Source organism: Prionailurus viverrinus, chromosome D2, assembly GCF_022837055.1.
Source record: "Prionailurus viverrinus isolate Anna chromosome D2, UM_Priviv_1.0, whole genome shotgun sequence".
NCBI classification, from domain to species: domain Eukaryota; kingdom Metazoa; phylum Chordata; class Mammalia; order Carnivora; family Felidae; genus Prionailurus; species Prionailurus viverrinus.
Window position 1 is genome coordinate 3966956 of NC_062571.1, and position 19011 is coordinate 3985966.

Consider the following 19011-nt stretch of genomic DNA (forward strand, 5'->3'; position numbering starts at 1 on the left):
CCTGTCCCAGCTCATTTGGTGTTGACATCCTGACCTCAAGAAAACAGCATTTCCTCCCTTTTGTTTTGATCACATCAAACCAAATCATAAACCAACTTTCAACACTTCCATCTGAGGGCATATCATCAATATTATCTGAACACAGTCTATCATGCTAAGGGCAAGTGACGTGTTTATATAAGAGTATCCATTAACCTCTTCTCAAAATTATTTGGAAATGGCACAATTTCCTACTAATCAGTCAAAAATTAAATGTGAGAGAAGACTATGGAAAAAATATATTTTAAGACAAAGCATTAGTTTGTCATTCCCGCCAATCCAGAAAATACATAAGGTAACCGCACCATCGGGGCAACAGCTATAAAAGGAATTTTTGTTATTTTTGTTACACCTCATAGTCTATGATTATTTGGCTGTTTGCCATACTGTGTGGTGTTTCATAAGTAAGAGCGATGAAGACTGGAAATGTTACATCTTTCTATCAAGCAACTGCTGACATGCATCTGTTAGTTTCAAAAACAACTGATAAAATATGAAGAAGAAATCCTGTGTGCTAACTACAGTTGTATGGAGTGGCGACATTTTACCCAGAGGACAAAATACTAAAATGAACTGTACTCAATGATAAGGTGTCGTGAGCATCTGGAAACCAAATCTTTAAAAAAAATGTATTTTTTCTCTCAAATAAGAGTATTTCACACTAAAGCAGCAGCGTATGTGTGCATGTGTGTGTATGTGTGCATATGTGTGTTGACTGCATGTGAGATTTTAAGTTGGTGTAGTCATTTCATATTTTGAACTTCTGATGCATCGCAGATCCTCTGAAAGAGGGAAGAATAACTAATATCAATGACAAGGAGAACCAGTCTTGTCTAACAGCTAGATGACTTTTGTTTTTCCCCCCCAGGGAAGTGACCAGTTAAATAATTTGTAAATGATGCAAATCCCTGTAAAATTGCTTTCCTTCTTTTCAAAGCATTCCTATTAGCAAGCTAATGATAATCTTCACCGCTTCAGATAGCCCAAAATGCCATCAATAAAAAATAAAACAATTTTTAAAAAGGCATCTGGAAGCAGAAGGATTATTTTCTTTGTCCCTGGATTGATTGATTACATTATTTCTAACCAAATAATCCATGGAACCCATGAAATGCACACATTTTCTACAGATGTTGTGCAAGAGTGGACCACTTTCAGCCGTGTGTCACTAGAACCAGTGTGCAGGAGGGAAAATGAGTAATCGTGTCTATTTTACCAATGAATGAAGTTCAGCATGTTGGTCTTGCTCAAGGTCACAGCACCTATTTGGGGACAATGTCAGAAAAGTGGTCACTTACAAAGTGAATTTTGAGGATAAAATGATGAAAAGTACTACTTTTTTCAACTGAAAGGTAATATTTGTTTATATACTTTGTGTGTAATTATACATACTAATATACATGTAAATATAAACATTTTAAAATATATGTTTAAAAATATATTTATATGTATATGTATAAATTATATACATACATTATAATTAATTTCTTGTAATTAGTGTCCTCAAACTTGAATACTGTATGGGTGATTCCAACTATATATAATTATATATATAATCCCTTAATAGTGACTTAAATTATATTTATTTTAATGTTAACGTCACATGTATAAACACGTGTATCAACACCTCTTACGTGGGGCTTGTCCAGCTACAAGACCAAAATAAATTTACAAATTAATCATACACAAATAACCAATGCCTGTTAAATTCTAATTAAGAACAATATGTTAGCATGATGGATGATTATTTTAATTGGAAATAAATCACCAATTTAAGACAAAAATTTTAAAACATCTTGTACCGTGTACTATTCTGTTTGGCTTTTTTTCTTTTCTCTGACTTCAATACTATTACACTTTATCTTTGTTATACATCTATGTCATACCACATAAAATTGCTGTTAGGTCTGTTTACTAGGGAAAAATAAAAGTTAGGGTTCAAACTTATCAAAACCCCATTAAGAGGAAAAACTTTTAAGGATTTGCCATTTAATAACACTAAAACTGTATTTCCACCAACATGCCATTAAACTTTAGTGCCAATGCAAAGGATATAAAATGGATATCTAATCCAAATTTTGTTTTAGGAGCAAAATATCTATTACATATGTAATACCACTTTGTAAGAAAATACAGCAAATTGATACCTCTCGGTAGGTGATAGATTCCAGAACTGTACCAATTCAGAATATAAATCAAGTCTGTTATTTGAAAAGCAAGCTTTATTTAAGATTTATTGAGGTATAATGTGCATAGAGTACAATTCACCAACTTGAAGAGTACAATTTCAATAATGTTCATAGTTCTTTTGCCACCAAAACAATCCTACGGTTTTCAGCCATCGCACACACAGAAACCCTATGTCCCTCAGTCAACCACTGACACGGCTCCTGTTCCTGGCTTTCTGTCGTGACAGTTTGACTTTGCTGGATTTTAAGACAAATGGAATCAGAGTATGTGGAATGGGCTGTATGTGTCTCTGTTCACCTAGCTGACTAGTTTTAAGCTGTGTCCATTCAATTTCATGTGTCACTGGTCTGTTTCTTTTCTCATCTTTCCAGATTCTTTCCTCTCCAGTTCTGAAGGAAGAAAGTTGTTATGCACATATGAGTAAATGCTTTTCTGTGGACATATTTATTTTTATTTCTCTAGATCATATGATATCCTCGCTTACTGAGAGAATACACACTGTTGTCAAGGTGGTGGCAGCAGTAAGCATTCCCACACACGGCACGGGAACCTTCCTCCTGCCCTATGATCTCAACTGTTACGGCAATTTGTTATTTTAGATGTCCTGGTAGATGTACAGAAAAATACATTGTGGCTTTCACTTCTTTAGTGACAAATAATGTGGACACATTTTCATGTGTCATCTTGTCATTTGAAAGTATTCTTTGGTAACATGAAAACAAACATTTACTCATTTTTAAAAAAAACTTTTTACTTTTTTTTTTTTTAATTTTGGAGACAGCATGAGTGGGGAAGGGGCAGAGAGAGAGAATCCCAAGCAGGCTGTGTGTTCAGTGCAGAGCCTGACACAGGGCTTGATCCCACGAACTGTGAGATCATGACATGAGCCAAAATCAAGAGTCAGATGCCCACCTGACTGAGTCCTCCAGGTTCCCCTATCTTTTATTGTTGGGTTTGTGCCTTTTTTAATACTGGCATGTGATTTTTTTATATATTCTAGGAGCAGTTCTTCACTGGATATATATTTAGCCAACATAATCTACACCCATGACTTGTCTTTTACTCTTTATAGTGTTATCACTTTAACAATAAGTTTTTACATTTTAATGAAGTGCATTGTATCTGTTGTTTTCCTGGTGATTTCTTCATTCTGTACCCTAGCTAGGAAAACTTTTCCAACCCTTATTAGTTAAAACGTCCTGTCACTTCTTTTAAGTGTTTTATTTTCAGCTCCTTACATTACATTTGAGATCCGTTTCTAGTTAGGTTTTACATGGAGTGAAATAAGATTTCAGCGTTTTCCAAATGATCCAAACCACTTGTTGATTATTCTTTCTCATAATGTCTTGAACATTCATAAAATCAATACCAAGTGGTAATATAAACTGAAATCTATTTGTGGACTCTTTTTTTCTGTTCCACTGCTCTACCCAAGTAAACATATGCCAAAAACGAACTGTCTGGATTTCTGTAGCTTCTTGGAAATCAGCCATTTGGCTACACCTTTTCGAAACTGTTTTAGCTAGATAGTTCCTCGGATTCTACAGAAATTTTAGATTCGACTTGTGAATCTATACCAGAATAAACTCCTGGGATTTTGGTTGGGCTTTCCCTGGATATACATATCGTTTTCATGGAACTGATTTCTCAATAAGATGGAGTCTTCGCATATAGCATGAGTCTGCTGGCATTGGCTTATCTGACTTTTGTACTGTTTTTGTTATTTGAGAAAGTCTTTATTGTACCTTAATTTTTAAAGAGATTTTGCTAGGGGCGCCTGGGTGGTGCAGTCGGTTAAGCCTCCGACTTCAGCCAGGTCATGATCTCGCGGTCCGGGAGTTCGAGCCCCGCGTCAGGCTCTGGGCTGATGACACAGAGCCTGGAGCCTGTTTCTGATTCTGTGTCTCCCTCTCTCTCTGCCCCTCCCCCGTTCATGCTCTGTCTCTCTCTGTCCCAAAAATAAAAATAAACGTTGAAAAAAAAAAGAGATTTTGCTAATGGGGTGCCTCAGTGGCTCAGTTGGTTAAGCCTCCAACTTTTGATTTTAGCTCAGGTCATGGCCTCATGGCTCATGGGTTTGAGTCCCACGCTGGGCCCTGTGCTGACCATGTGGACCCTGCTTGGGATTCTCTCCCTCCCTCTCTCTCTCTCAACGTAAACAAATAAACGTAAAAAAAAACACGTAATTTTGTGGGGTAAAAAATAAGTTGACTTCTTCTCCAGAACCTTAAAGATGCCTCTCCTCTGTCTCTGATTCATACGATATCTGACAAGCACATTTTCACTGTCATTCTTACTGTGTCTCTGTGTATAAGATGTCTTTTCTTTCTGCTATGGATTTTATTTATCACTTGTTTTCATCAATTTGATTATGGTATTTCTCACTGGAATTCTATAACTTAAGTTGTTTCTAATTCATTGAGCATCTTTTATTTGTGGTTTTCATCAGATTTGGAAAAAATTCATCCATTATTTCCTCAAATATATTTGTAATGCCTTCCTTCCTCTGGGACGCTATAAATGTCTGTTACATACATGGAACTGAAGCTCTGTTGATTTTTTAAAGACTTATCTGTCTGTTCTTTATTTTGGATAAGACCTTTGCTTTCTTTTCAAGTTCATGAGCCATTACTTCTGGAGTATTCTTTTAATCTCTATACAGTGATTTTTTTTTCAGATGTATTTTTAATTTCCAACAATACCATTTTCTGACAGCATCATCCTCATATTACTTATGTTTCCCTGTATATTCTTTTTTTAATGTTTTATTTGTTTTTGAGGGTGAGAGAGACAGAATGTGAGAGAGCGAGAGACACAGAGAGGCAGAGGAAGGGAGACACAGAATCTGAAGCAGGCTCCAGGCTCTAAGCTGTCAGCACAGAGCCCGATGCAAGGCTCGAACCCATGAACTGCGAGAGCATGACCTGAGCGGAAGTTGGATGTTTAACTGACTGAGCCACCCAGGTGTCCCTTTCCCTGGATATTCTTGAACATATAAAGTCACTTACAATGAGTTGAATAGTTCTTTGAATACCTTTGATTTGCTAGTTCCATCATTTCTGTGATTTCTATGATTTGTATGTATTTCTATCAATTGTCTCCCAATCATCGGTCCTATTTTCCTGGGTTTTTTGTTGTTTTTTTGGTTGGGTTTTTTTTTTGCATGAGTGATAAATACGTGTTTAGATGCCAGACATTGTGAATTACATGTTAGCGTTTGCTTAATTTTGTTGTGTCCCTTTCCAGGTGTTCCATTTTTTCCTGGCACAGAGGGAAGTGACTTGGCATTAGTTACACGCCTGTGAGGTTTCCTTTATGAAGGTTTATTAGGGTGCCCATCTACTAGTCTGCTTAGGCAACACACTTCGGGGACTCGATCTGACATCTTCCTGTGTTGTGAGTTCTTTCCCCTGACTTACAGAAAGAGAAAACTGCTAGCCCTCTACAAGCTCCAGAAAAGGCTCCGCCTCTTCCCTTTGTGGCTTCTTCCTGCCTAGAGAGGTAAGGTACCTCCTTCCAGCACACACGTGGCCAAATAATGCTGATACCTTCATGCAGATCTCTGGGAACTCTCCTTCCCTGAGGCCCGTTGCTCTCCAGGATTCTCCACACATTCTAGCTGTTCTGCTCTTTGGGACCTTTGAAGTCAATCTCCTCAACCCATCATGAATGTCAGGGTCTCTGGGTTCCCCTTTCCTGGTGCCCGTGCCAGAAATCACCTCCAAAGCAGCTACAGTATTTCTCTAGGCTTCGCTTGCTCCCCGGTCCCAGGAACCACACTGCTCTGCCACCTGCTTTCTGGTGTCTGGAAACCACTGTTTCACATGCTGTGGTGATTCGCCTGGCTTTTGGAGATAGGAGAATGAGCACAATTCCCATTACTTTACCCCATTCTGTTGTTTTAACAGTCTGCCTGCACGTCTGTCTTGGCTACACGAACTAACGAAGAGCTTTCTTGGCACGGTGGGCAATGTTTTCTGGCTCTTACTTCACCTAAGTTTGATTGCAAGCACACAAATTTGGGCAATGCCATATACAGTACGGATCTGTAATGTAATATTCAATATTGGGGAAGAGTATTCGTCAGCTGTACACACAACTCTGTAAAAAGATGGAAAGACTTCATGGAGCTTCAAGTACATTCCTACTGGGCCAGAGAGGAGGGGAAAGAACACCTCTTTCATTAGGTGTCAAACCACAGCGAATCTATGGAGCTCGGTGTGAGCAAAGCCATTCAGAGCCATACTGAGTCTTGGTGGAAGAAATTATTGTTTCATTAATATTAATGTGAAGCAATTAGAAGACAGTTTCCTCTACTATATTATTACTGTTATCATTTTAATATGTACTCATTTAATATCAGAGTGGGAACAGCACCAGGGAGACTTCTATTGTCAGAATAATGAATGTCTCTTGCTTTTCAAAAATCAATATTCCTTACTTGAATGATTTTTTCTTTCAATCATTTTTTTCAGAGTATATATCTTCTCTAAGTGTCCTTTTGATGAAATAGGAATAATTATATTGGTCTCAGGAGGAGGCCACAAAAATATCATAAAATATCTTCTCAGAGGAAGACTGAAATATGATAGTTGTTTCTTTGCTCTCTAAGGGAGGTTTTTATAGGGCTACATAAGAGGAAAACTGGTCCTTTCGAAAGGGTGATGTGGAAATAATGTAAATAGAGAAACTAAATAGAGAAAAGCTATTGTGCAAATAGTATAAATCAATTAAATGAGGTTTTCTTCCCCAAGGAAAATCTTACAAGGTAGGCTTTGCATTTTCAAACTTAGGAGAAAAGATACATGATATTTTTAGGTAGAAAAGAGAAGAGTACCATTTGAACAAAAATGCATCATTCACCCAGCTTCTAAAATCTCCTCAATCAACAAAATAAACTTATCAATTGATATCATGAAGAAATAAGCACAGTGGAATTCATAATCAGAAATACAGTAAAAAAATCTAATAATAATCACGATATATGAATAGGGTTCGAAGAGCTACAAATAATTAAAATGAAGCTCCAGTTAAAATTTCTACTTGCCACTCGACAACATCAACAACGTCTGCCTCCCCGTCAAGATTATCACAATTACTCTTAAAGGATCCTCAAGGCAAACTCCGTTATATTGGACTCGGCATAAAGGAGATCACTTATCATAATGACAATGGTGCAGAATATTCTGTGTGGGTTCATGACCCTGAGCATCAGCCGGTGACTTTGCAGTGATACATAGCTCTAATAAATAAATAAAGTGACTTCTCTGCTCGGCAGTGTTCTTGTGATAGGGGACACTTGGCGATCTATTATTAAAGAATCATTGTACCCGTGATGTATTGAAAGAAAACACCAGAGAGTCATTTCCTTGGTGATGTACTGCCCCTTCCTAGGGTCTTGGAGATCCAAGAATGCATTTCCAAACCCAGGCCAGGGCCCGTTTGAAGAACAAAATCAATTTTTTTCCCTAATAATTTTAAGATTGCAATGACTGCCTATGATAGCTGTAATCTTAGGCAATCCGAACTCATAAATAATTCATTGTGCTTGCATTGTGTCTATCTATGAAAACCTAGTTAACTTCTGGAGGAAAAGGAGCTTAGACTGAAGGACAGACACAGTGGACAAGATGAAGTGTGATTATGGTCCAGGAGATTTATGAAAGCAGTACGCTCGGGCACAGGAGAAACTGTCTCTGTAAGAGCTCAAGCTGCCATGAGGAAGAAATGATACAGTGGAAGGTTTTTAACTTTAAAATAAGTTTGAAACCTCTCTGCCCAAAGCGTATTTTGAGGGTGAAACTCAGAGCACCACAAAACAAATGAGGACAAGATGATTAATTCTGTGTGCTTAGAAGAATATGAGATATGTCAAGGTTGCGGCTTCTGCCCTGGCTGCCCCACGGTTGCTAGGATAGAGCCTTTCGTAGGCTGGATTATTCTAGGCCAACATAACCAATTACTGCCATCAACACAGCCGGACACTGACTGCTGTGCAGAAAATGTGGCTCATTACAGTCACTGTGTACAAAGGTGTGGGTTACGTCCTGCATGGAAACGCCTGTGCAAGGTCTCAGGAGGTGCGGACGGCCACGGCCAGCGAGGCTGTGAATCCAAACGAGGCTCTGCTTTGCAAGTCCTTGGCTTTGGGGTCCAGCTGAGAGGATGGCACCAATTCTTTAGGTTTTCCGGATGAGGATGATTTGGGGTTTTGGTTCCCCCAGAAGGAATGTCTTCCTGTAATTTTAACAAAATGTCCTAACTCCCTGGGGAAAGGGGATTGCTGAAGTTTGTGAATATGGGAAAGATACATCGGCTATTTAACATCCTATAGGTAAAAAGCACCTAATAGATCTCACCTCCCTTTACGAGTTGCCATATTGATCAGTAACCCCACAGGAGCCGGGAAAGAATTGATGATCCAAGGCTGCAGCCTTAGAAGTTGTCTATTATCTCCCACCGCCCCCACCGCTGCCACACACACACACACACACACACACACACACACACACACACACATTACCACTTCTCATCTGCCTTTCCTCTAATTCCTGCGATCCAACTTCTAGGAACTAAGTAGCTTGTTTTCCTCAATTCAGCTTTCTACTTAACACTTGGCCTTTGTTTTATGAGCCTTCCCCTCCCCGCTCCCCCCCCCCCCCCATTAATCAGGGAAATGGGTTAACATCCCTAGGCCAAGGCCATGCTTTAACTCTGCACCTGTCTCAGGGGACTAGGGCTGGTGTCCTTCAGTATACCACATGGGTTTGTACCTATGGCACAGAAGGGACAGCTGGAGCCAGCCACCCTGAGCCCCTATGTCAGGGTGAGCCCGAACTGACAGCTCAGGGAGAGTCACGAGGTTCTTAGAGAGAATGTATGAAGGTTTTAGCAATAAAGGGACCTTGATGGGCTGAGAAAGAGCAGTATTTTTTTTTCTTTTGCCAAGAATATAAAAACCATTTAAATATGCTGGCAACCACTAGAGCTGTTTCAGCACATATGGGCAGGACATCAGCCAATACAGAAGTGTCTTGGTCCCTCTATATGCCAGCTTATTCTCTTTATGGTTCAGTCTTTTTGGCTGACGTTCACGATTCTTCATTAGCATCGCCCTTACATTTTCTTAATTGGCAAAATCTCAATTCCTTTCACAACTAGAAGTTGTGAGTCAAATATTTCCTTCTTACATATATATATGTGTGTATACATATGCATACATATGTATGCATATGTATATATATGTGTATATATATGTGTATACATATACATGTACATGTACGCATATATACGTATACATATATATATGTATATGTATACACATATATGTATATTAGATTTGGCTTTAATTTAATTGGGAGTTCTTCTCATGAGATACAGTTTCCTGACTAATGTACCTTCCCGGCACCCAGGACTTTGATCTAGCAATTATGTAGCTTTTGTTTTATATTTCTGTTTTTTCCCTCTATGTTTATTTTCCCTTCTGCCTAAACACAAAATCAACTGTACCCCATCCTAAAGTTTTTCTTTACCCTGGCCAAGACACAGAGAGGTGTCGAGCACATTTGGAGTGTGAACCACAGTTTGAAGAACCCATAGGGCTATTGTAAGGATGTGAAATCGAAGGCAGATAGAGGAGTAATAGTTAAACTACAATAACGGTTCATGTGACAAGTAATAAAAGCTGCCCATTGCATTTACTGAGACAGTTTTTGTCGAAACCAGATATCAGCAAACTATGTCCCATGGGCAAAATTTGGCTCTCTGACTGTTTTTATAAATATAATTTTATTGGAACACAGCCATGCCTACTAATTTATGTCATATTTCACTGTTATTATGCTGCAAAGGCCGAGTTGAGTAGTTGTGACAGAGACCATATGGTCTTCAAATCTAGAAGATTTATTACCTGGCTTTTTACAGGAAGTTTGCCAACCCCTTGTCTGAACTCTCTCTCTATGACTTTAGCACTGACTATATATACCAATCTTGCTTGTCCAGCCACGCACTCTGCTATGAGGTACTGACTTTGATATAAAACTGCTTATAGGGGCGCCTGGGTGGCGCAGTCGGTTAAGCGTCCGACTTCAGCCAGGTCACGATCTCGCGGTCTGTGAGTTCGAGCCCCGCGTCAGGCTCTGGGCTGATGGCTCAGAGCCTGGAGCCTGTTTCCGATTCTGTCTCTCCCTCTCTCTCTGCCCCTCCCCTGTTCATGCTCTGTCTCTCTCTGTCCCAAAAATAAATAAAACGTTGAAAAAAAAAAAAATTTAAAACTGCTTATATTATAGAGACACAGAAAGTGGACTAGTGTTTGCTAAGTATTATATATCTCATATGATCACTTTTCAGTCTTCTTTTGCCCTTGCTACACCGTGAGCCCCAAGGAATAAAAGAACTACGCACCCATCCTATGCTAACAGGTGATACCTAACAAATACATGTTGAATGTATATTTAATATTGCTCAGAAATATGCCATCTGTTTAAAATATGCATTATGGAGTGAAGATGCGTATACCTCCAAAATTAATACGTTGAAGACTCAACACCCAACGTGATGGTATTTGGTGGTAAAACCTTTGGGAGGTAGTCAGGGTTAGATGAGGTCACGAGGATGGTTATCCTCACAATAGGATTAGGGCCCTTTTAAGAAACAGAGATAAAGATCTCTCTCTTTCACTATGTGAACAAAAGTTATCAACAAGTTAGGAAAGGATCTTCGCCAGAACCCAACTATGCTGGCAACCCAATCTGGGACTTCCCAGTCCCCCAAAGTGTAAGAGAAAAACTGCCTGTTGTTTGAGCCATCCAGTCTATTTTTTTATTTCTTATTTTATTTTTTTGTTAGAGCAACCTGAGGACATGAAGACAAGATGTAATCTAGTAACTGGTTATTTTTTTTCCCCATTGGTTTTGAAAGAATTCTACTTCTATCAAATAAAGAACATTATTAACTGAAACAGATGACCATTTAAGTTTATTGTATAATATACCCTTGGGAAGTCAAAGCATTAGTGACATGAAAACACAGGGTTGTTTTTTGTGTTAGGTTGGTAAATTACCCGTATTGAAGCAAGTTATCTAGGAAGAAATTCTACCACTCCTGAGATGACACCCATACCACTTTAGGCACCTATAACATGCGTTCTTGTAAAGTAATATGACAGCATTAGAGCCTGATTGCATTCATGTTTTTCCCCTTGGCTTCTGAAAATTAGAGTACCTATAGTGAAATGTGTGAGACACACTTTGAAGGGTCTTAAAAAAATTAGATCTGTTAAAAAAATTTTAAGGGCCTAAAATTTCCATTTTATATATTAAGACGACAATAATTTATTCATACTAACTACACTCTAAGACATCCTTGTGGATAAAATAACCATTTATGTATCTAACTCAGATTATTCATTTATCTTTCCATCTGTATCCAAGAAGAATATTTGTTAAAATGATATTTGGATAGCTCACCTATGTTCCATCAAAGGACACAAATGACAAAAAAAGAGAAAACACAGATATTTTAGCATTTACTTTCCTTCTGGTTCTACTAAATTTTTCTTTTCATAATTAACAAAAGCATTTATTTTTCTTCTGGTTCAATTAGCAATTTTCCTTTCCTGTTAACTAATTATTATTACAACTAATAATGCCAATTGTCTCTTAAAAAAGAAAATAGAATTGAAAAAGTGGGGAAATCTTTGAAATCATACCACAATTTGACAAGGATGTAGATAAAATCAAATTTCAAAGACAGCCATCATCAAAGCTAAGAAAATAAATGTTCTTTTCTATATATTATGCTTTTTTTTTTAATTTTTTTTTCAACGTTTATTTATTTTTGGGATAGAGAGAGACAGAGCATGAACGGGGGAAGGGCAGAGAGAGAGGGAGACACAGAATCGGAAACAGGCTCCAGGCTCTGAGCCATGAGCCCAGAGCCTGATGCGGGGCTCGAACTCACGGACCGCGAGATCGTAACCTGGCTGAAGTCGGCCGCTTAACCGACTGCGCCACCCAGGCACCCCATATTATGCTTTTACTTGAGTATTCAAATTCTCTTTCTTTGCTCTGAGGTTTCTTTTTTCCTCAGATTGCCACAAAGAGATTTGTGTTCAGTATGAGTTAAAACATTGGCAATTATTCACTTAGGCTAAATCTCTCAGCGTATTAAACATCACAAATCTTAAGATGGCTATTAATAATAAACACATAAGGCAGAAAGGAATAAACATTTATTATAGAGTCAATTAAGCTCAACCGTAATTGTCATCAAAACTGTCTTAGAGATTTCTGTGTCTATAGTACTGACATGAGGATTTCATGCCAAAGACCCTACTTTCCATCCAGTTCATTGTATACTGTCGGCCATACTACTTGTAAGGACTTGTTTATAACTGGATAGAAACAAGGATTAAGTCAAAGGTAAGCAATTTGTTATCGGTAGAAAACATGGGCTGAAAATATCCAAATTCTTCCCTCTATGGCTTAGTAATTTTCGCCTCTGCTAATCCATGTTACAACTGTTAAATTAACATTTTATGAAAGAAAGAATGTTTTCTATTATTGTTTGTTACTTATTCAGGATAAGTAATGCTCTCTCCTCAAATGTTTATGAGCTTACCGAAGAAAGAGCTTGGTCAGGTAATTTTGTGCATTTTTATCCAATTTCTATTGCCTATCCCTAAACATATTTCTAGGATGCAAGCTAAACAATCATATTTGCACATGCTTCAGATAAACATGAATTAAAGTTCATCATCAGAAATTTGGCCACACAGTTAAGAAAGGAAATATGGTGAAGGATGTGATTACAAGACAAACAGACATGTGTCTCTGAGAGTCTGTCATTGCTTAATAGATGCACATCCATACATAATACATTTGCACATCATAACAGATGTACATCCCTACATCTCTGCATATTGTGGCAGGATAAAGTACATCAAGAATAGATTATATTTCCGTGGATTTTTTGCTCAGTAATTTGTAAACCCATGTTCCCAAATCACATTTTCATGTCAAAGTTCACAGCATTCCACGAACACACCTGCTGTGCAATGCGAAGATGTATTATTATAATGATAACCGAGATTTCTACAATAAGTGGCCTGCCAATGTTTACAAAAGAGTAGTATATTTGATACCCAAGATTTTGTGCAGACGAAATAACACAAGGTTAATCGTTAATATCTGTGCATGAAAAAAATTATTCTTGTACAGGTCATTTAAAAAAACAGAACTATCTTTCTCAAATATATTTGGAATAAACATAATAGAAATGATTCCAAATATCTAGAGAATTGTACCAAAGAAAAAAAAGCAAGGATCATAAGCAAAATAATTCTTTTGTTGAAAATATCTTCACTTACCAGCAAATAATTTAATGCATGGTCATCTGAAAGGACTTTGATTGGATTTTTCCTTCCAAAACCTTGAACACTTTGATGAAATCCATACATCAGATGGAATCAGTTAGATGAAGAAAAAGAAAACCATATCTGGTATTTAGAAACACTGGCAGCCAATGCACTCTAATTTACACCAGTAAACATCTAAATCATTAGGAATCTACTATGTGCCAGGCATTTCACTTCACATGGACCAAAAAATGCCTGTCACAAAGTCACAAAAATAAAAGTAAAAACACATATCCCATGCATAGAACTACCAGTAGAGGCAGAAAAACAGAAATGAACAACACAACAACTGAAGCAATGATCTATGTGTGTGATAGTAGAAAAGTATTACCTTCTTTGCAAATTTAAAACTTCTGGTTTTAAGAAGTTTAAATAAATCACGGATATACTTTCCTCAGTGAAAAATCTGTTAGTGACTCATTAGTGTGACCTATCTTTACTCAAAGCAAAGATGACAGATAAGAAAATGTACCTTTCTCTAGAGAACTCTTAATTCACATGTTATCACTTCCCAACATCTTTCACCTTATTCTAGCATTGTTTCTATTTAATTACACGAAGTCTTTGCCAATACCCTGTAATCGAAGTATCAATCTTTGTCCAAAGCCAAATGGGTAGGTAAGCTTGATATCCTACTTACATTCCCCCCCTACTTTCGTAAATTGTCAGAAAGAAGAGATCGTACATACTTAAATTTAAGACATTATATTTGATGTTGTAGGACATTGCATTTTTCATCAAGTCCAGAGCCAAAGAGAAAAGCAGCAATTCTATAAAACCAAATTAAAGGATGTCCTTCTGTGATGTTCTTGAGCTTTAAGGATCCGGGTATCACACAGATTGAATTATAGTATTCAGAGTGTACTGGGGAGACTCCCAGGGAAGACGGCAGAGTAGGAGGACCCAAAACTCATGCTGTCCCATGGACACAGCCAGATAAGACTGACATGAGTGTCAATAACCCAGAAAATGACCCAAAGACTGAGAGAAAAGGCTTTCCACAGCCGAATGTAGCGAGGAGGGTCCTCTGGAGAGGGAGGAGGGGCAGGAATGCAGTCAGAGCTAAACTTTCCGCGTGACTGTTTACAAGAAGGAAGGATTCCTTAGGCTTGAAGAAGGGAAAGGAACACACCCTCACACGGAGCACCCCAGGCAGGGGACCCACACAGGGAAGGCAAATCCCAGTAACATTTGCTTGGAAACCTAGAGGAGCCAAGTTCTGAGAGTTCTTCCAGTCCGTGAGGCTAAATATTTGGAATTTTAACCACCAGCAGGCTTGGCTCTGGGAGAGCTGGGACGGCAGAGGAAACTGAGTCCCTGCCCTTAAAGAGACAGCATACTAAAAGCCTGGAGACACAGCACGGAAGCAGCAGTCTGAGAAACACTTGGGTGTGCAGGGGGGACCTGCGTTCAGTGACCTCAGAGAGTCTGCCGGAGGGCCAGGGATCTTGGGAAGAGTCCTCCGGGAACAAAGGAAGTGACAGGCGCCATTTCTGTCCCATGACCCCAGCCTAGACACGTGGACACCCGTAAGAGCCCGTGCAGCACTAACACTCACCACCTAAAATGCGAACACTATGACTCCACCCACCCCTTCCCCTGTTCACCTGCCCCTTCTGCTCTGCCCTTGTGGGGAGCATCCCCCCTCCACCCCCCCAAGTGGTGGCACAAGCCCGGCAGTGTGCAAGCAGCCCTGACAGGGGCCAGTACCTCTGCAAGTGATTCCTGCCCTGGGGAGAGGGGAACATAAACACACACATCTGTCTGACTGTGACCCCAGTGTTCTGGGGACAGATATCTGGTCTGACTAGAGCCCCACCCACCAAAAAAGGTCTCTCAGGGGAACATACAGGTAGAGCACCGTGCAGTCTGATGCTACTGCATCTCTGGCGAATTTAGTCTGACTCAACTCAAGCCCAGGCGGCCACAGTCTGGTCCACGAACAACAAGGGCAAGACACTGCCCAGAACAGGCAAAGAGAGACACTGCGGATGACCGCACTGAAGGCGAAAGCGGCTCAGTTGCAACAGTAAAGCATGTGCAACACACACAGCAGACACCCCTACACCACCAAGCTCTGGGGAACAGGGGGCATTGCACCGCGGGGCACTGCAGGACCTCTTCTTCACTAGGTCATGACTTTCGAGAGCAGGAGACGTAGCTGACTCTCCAAACACACAGAAACAGACGTGGGGAGCGAGACAAAATGAGGAGATGGATGAATGTGTCCCAAATGGAAAAGAAAAGGAGGACAAAACCAGAGCAAGAGACCTAACCGAAACGGACATAAGTAACATGTCTGATAGAGAAGTTTAAGTAATGGTCATACAGGGGCGCGTGGGTGGCTCAGGTCTTGAGCGTCCAACTTCAGCTCAGGTCATGAACTTGTGGTTCATGAGTTCAATCCCTGCGTCAGGCTCTGGGCTGACAGCTCAGAGCCTGGAGCCTGCTTCAGATTCTGTGTCTCCCTCTCTCTCTGCCCCTCCCCTGAGCACACTCTATCTCTATCTCTGTCTCTCTCTCAAAAATCAGTAAACATTAAAAAAAAAAGGAATCAAGCATGAGAATCACTCCATTTGGGGTCACATGGAATGTCCAATCTCATCATCACTCACCCCCTCCTCTAGACGGTATTGAACCGAAAGCTTCGAACTAAGTTTACGTTTGTTCGTATCAACTATCAGCTATTAACTATGGTCTATGCTCCTAATTTATCATGTTTCCACATTTACAAAATTCCAAATTTATGTGCTTTATTTCTTGTAACCTCCCAATATTCACACTACTAATGATTATAAGATTACCAATCAACTGTTGCTCAAGCATGAGCAGGGGAGCCTGGGTGGTTGAGTTGGTTAAGCATCCGGCTTTGATTCAGGTCACAGTCTCATGGTTTGTGAGTTCTAGCCCCACATCGGGCACTGTGCTGACACAAAGAAAACAAAAGAAAGATAAAGATTTAAAAAATTAAAGTAATGGTCATACTCACTGGATTTGAGTAAAGAGTGCAGAACTGCAGTGATACCCTTAACACATAGATAGAAAACAGAAAAAAGAATCATTCAGAGATGAAATACTTAATAACTCATAGTAAAAATAAATTAGGAGAAGGAATAAATATCAGGCTAGAGGAAAAAGGAGAATTAATCAGTGCCCCAGAGGACACCGTAATGGAAAATAATCAAACTGAAAAGAATAGAGACAAAAACATAATGAAATATGAAAATAGAGAACTCAGCAACACCATCAAGCATAATAACATTTGCATTATAGGCATCCCAGAAGGAGAAGAGAGAGAAAAGGGGATAGGAAATTTATTTGAAGATATAACAGCTGAAAACTTCATGTATCTGGGGAAAGAAACAGAAATCTAGATCCAGGAGACACAGAGAGCCCCCCCAAAAAGTCAACCCAAGGATGTCAACATCAAGATACATAGCAATTAAAATGGCAAAAAGTAATGATAAAGAGAGAATTTTAAAAGCAGCAAGAGAAAAGAAAACAGTTACATACAAGAGAAAAGTATGTAAAGTCAAAGTAGCAAGATAATTGAAACCTCCTCATTCTTATTGAGTGTAAGTACTTTTAATACTATTCCAATCCAGGTAAACGTTTGTTATTTACAAAATTCCTCTTGAAAACAAAGCACAGCTTGAGTGTTAAGAGTTCACAAGTGAATTTCTAGCAGCATTAAAATATCCTAAAAAAGTGTAAGTAACAAATTTTTAATATTAAGATTGTTCACTTTATCAAAAATAATCAAATAGTATTTAATATGGATGTCTGTCTGCCTTTCTATTGAGAGACCATATACTCTATAGTGAAATTCTTATCTTGGAAATGCTAATTATGATGCAACCAAAGACATGCAGAGGTTGTATTTGTTCATTCAAAAAGAGACTTATAATAGTGAAAAAAGGAAAAATGAGAATTTATACTTTTATAAAGTCTAATAATTTAGGGAAATTTTTCATGAGATATATTTTGGAAAAATTTTAAATTCTCCTTCATTGTATGTTTGTATTTTTTTTGTATGTGTGTGCTTGTGTGTGTGAACACACAACAGTTGCACACAATGTATTTATATTTGTTTTATTTGTATGTGATTTACTTGTATTTGATTTGTACAAATCTATTAGTAATCTTTGTGACATAATTTTTTTTTCTTGAAAAGGTATTGGTAGGAGCAAGGGTATCACAGTTTCAGTTAAGTATATATTTGGAAACAAAATTAGTGATACTCACTATATGTCACAAAATCACAAAACATAAATTTGTTTTCATTTAATTAGAAAACAACTATGTCTTTATACTCATAATACAATACTAACAAACAAAGACAATAGATTCTCATACTGATATAAAGTGATCGCTTCATTAATGAATTGCAGAATTGGTGAACATAAGAAGGAAGCAAAATAATGTTTGTATTAATGACGAATGAGGACAGTTTTAGCTACAAAAATAGATTTTAAACAGCCCTTTCAAAAGATCTATTTTTCTTTCTGCCTCCCAAACTACTGGAGTTTTCCGCTCAAATTTCTTAAAATCTATATTAAATAGATTTGTATTTTGCCTCTAAATAAAAGCAGTATGTCAGTCCCAGGGTAACATTTTTCAAACTATGATCCAGACACCACACCACATGCATCAGAATAACACTGGGAGATACATATTAAACTTGTAGTTTCCCAGCTCCCACTTCAAACCTGCTCAGTCAGAATCTCTGGAGTCAGGACACTACAATGTATATGTGCAGAGTTTTCACAGGTGATTGTCATACTTGAGACAGTGCCACAAACAGAAGAGGACCCAGTGGTTACCAGGTATGCACATGCCAAATACTGTTTATCTCTGATCTCTCATGTTTAAATTGCACATATTATTATCACCCTCTTTGATATTAAAAATAAGCTTTGATGGAATAGATATTTTCTCATATTGCATGACATTTAATAAGATGTAAGGATTTTAAAATCACGTTTGCATCGCTACAGAGATTATTTAACAACACAAGGTACAGCCATAAAAAATTTCAAACTGGAAAAACAGATATTTGAATGAATGATCAGATTAGCTTTGCTCCACAAATTAGAATCCCACATTCCTGAAGCATATTGAGTACACCCAAATTATTTTTATTTTTATTTTGGAATGTTTTATTTTACTTTTGGTGGGGGGAGGGGCAGAGAGAGAGGGAGACACAGAATCTGAAGCAGGCTCCAGGCTCTGAGCTGTCAGCAAAGAGCCCCACGCGGCACTCGAACTCACGGACTGTGAGATCATGACCTGAAGCTGGACGTTTAACTGACTGCGCTGTGCGAGTACCCCTATCCAATTTTTTTTAAATAATTATATTCATGATT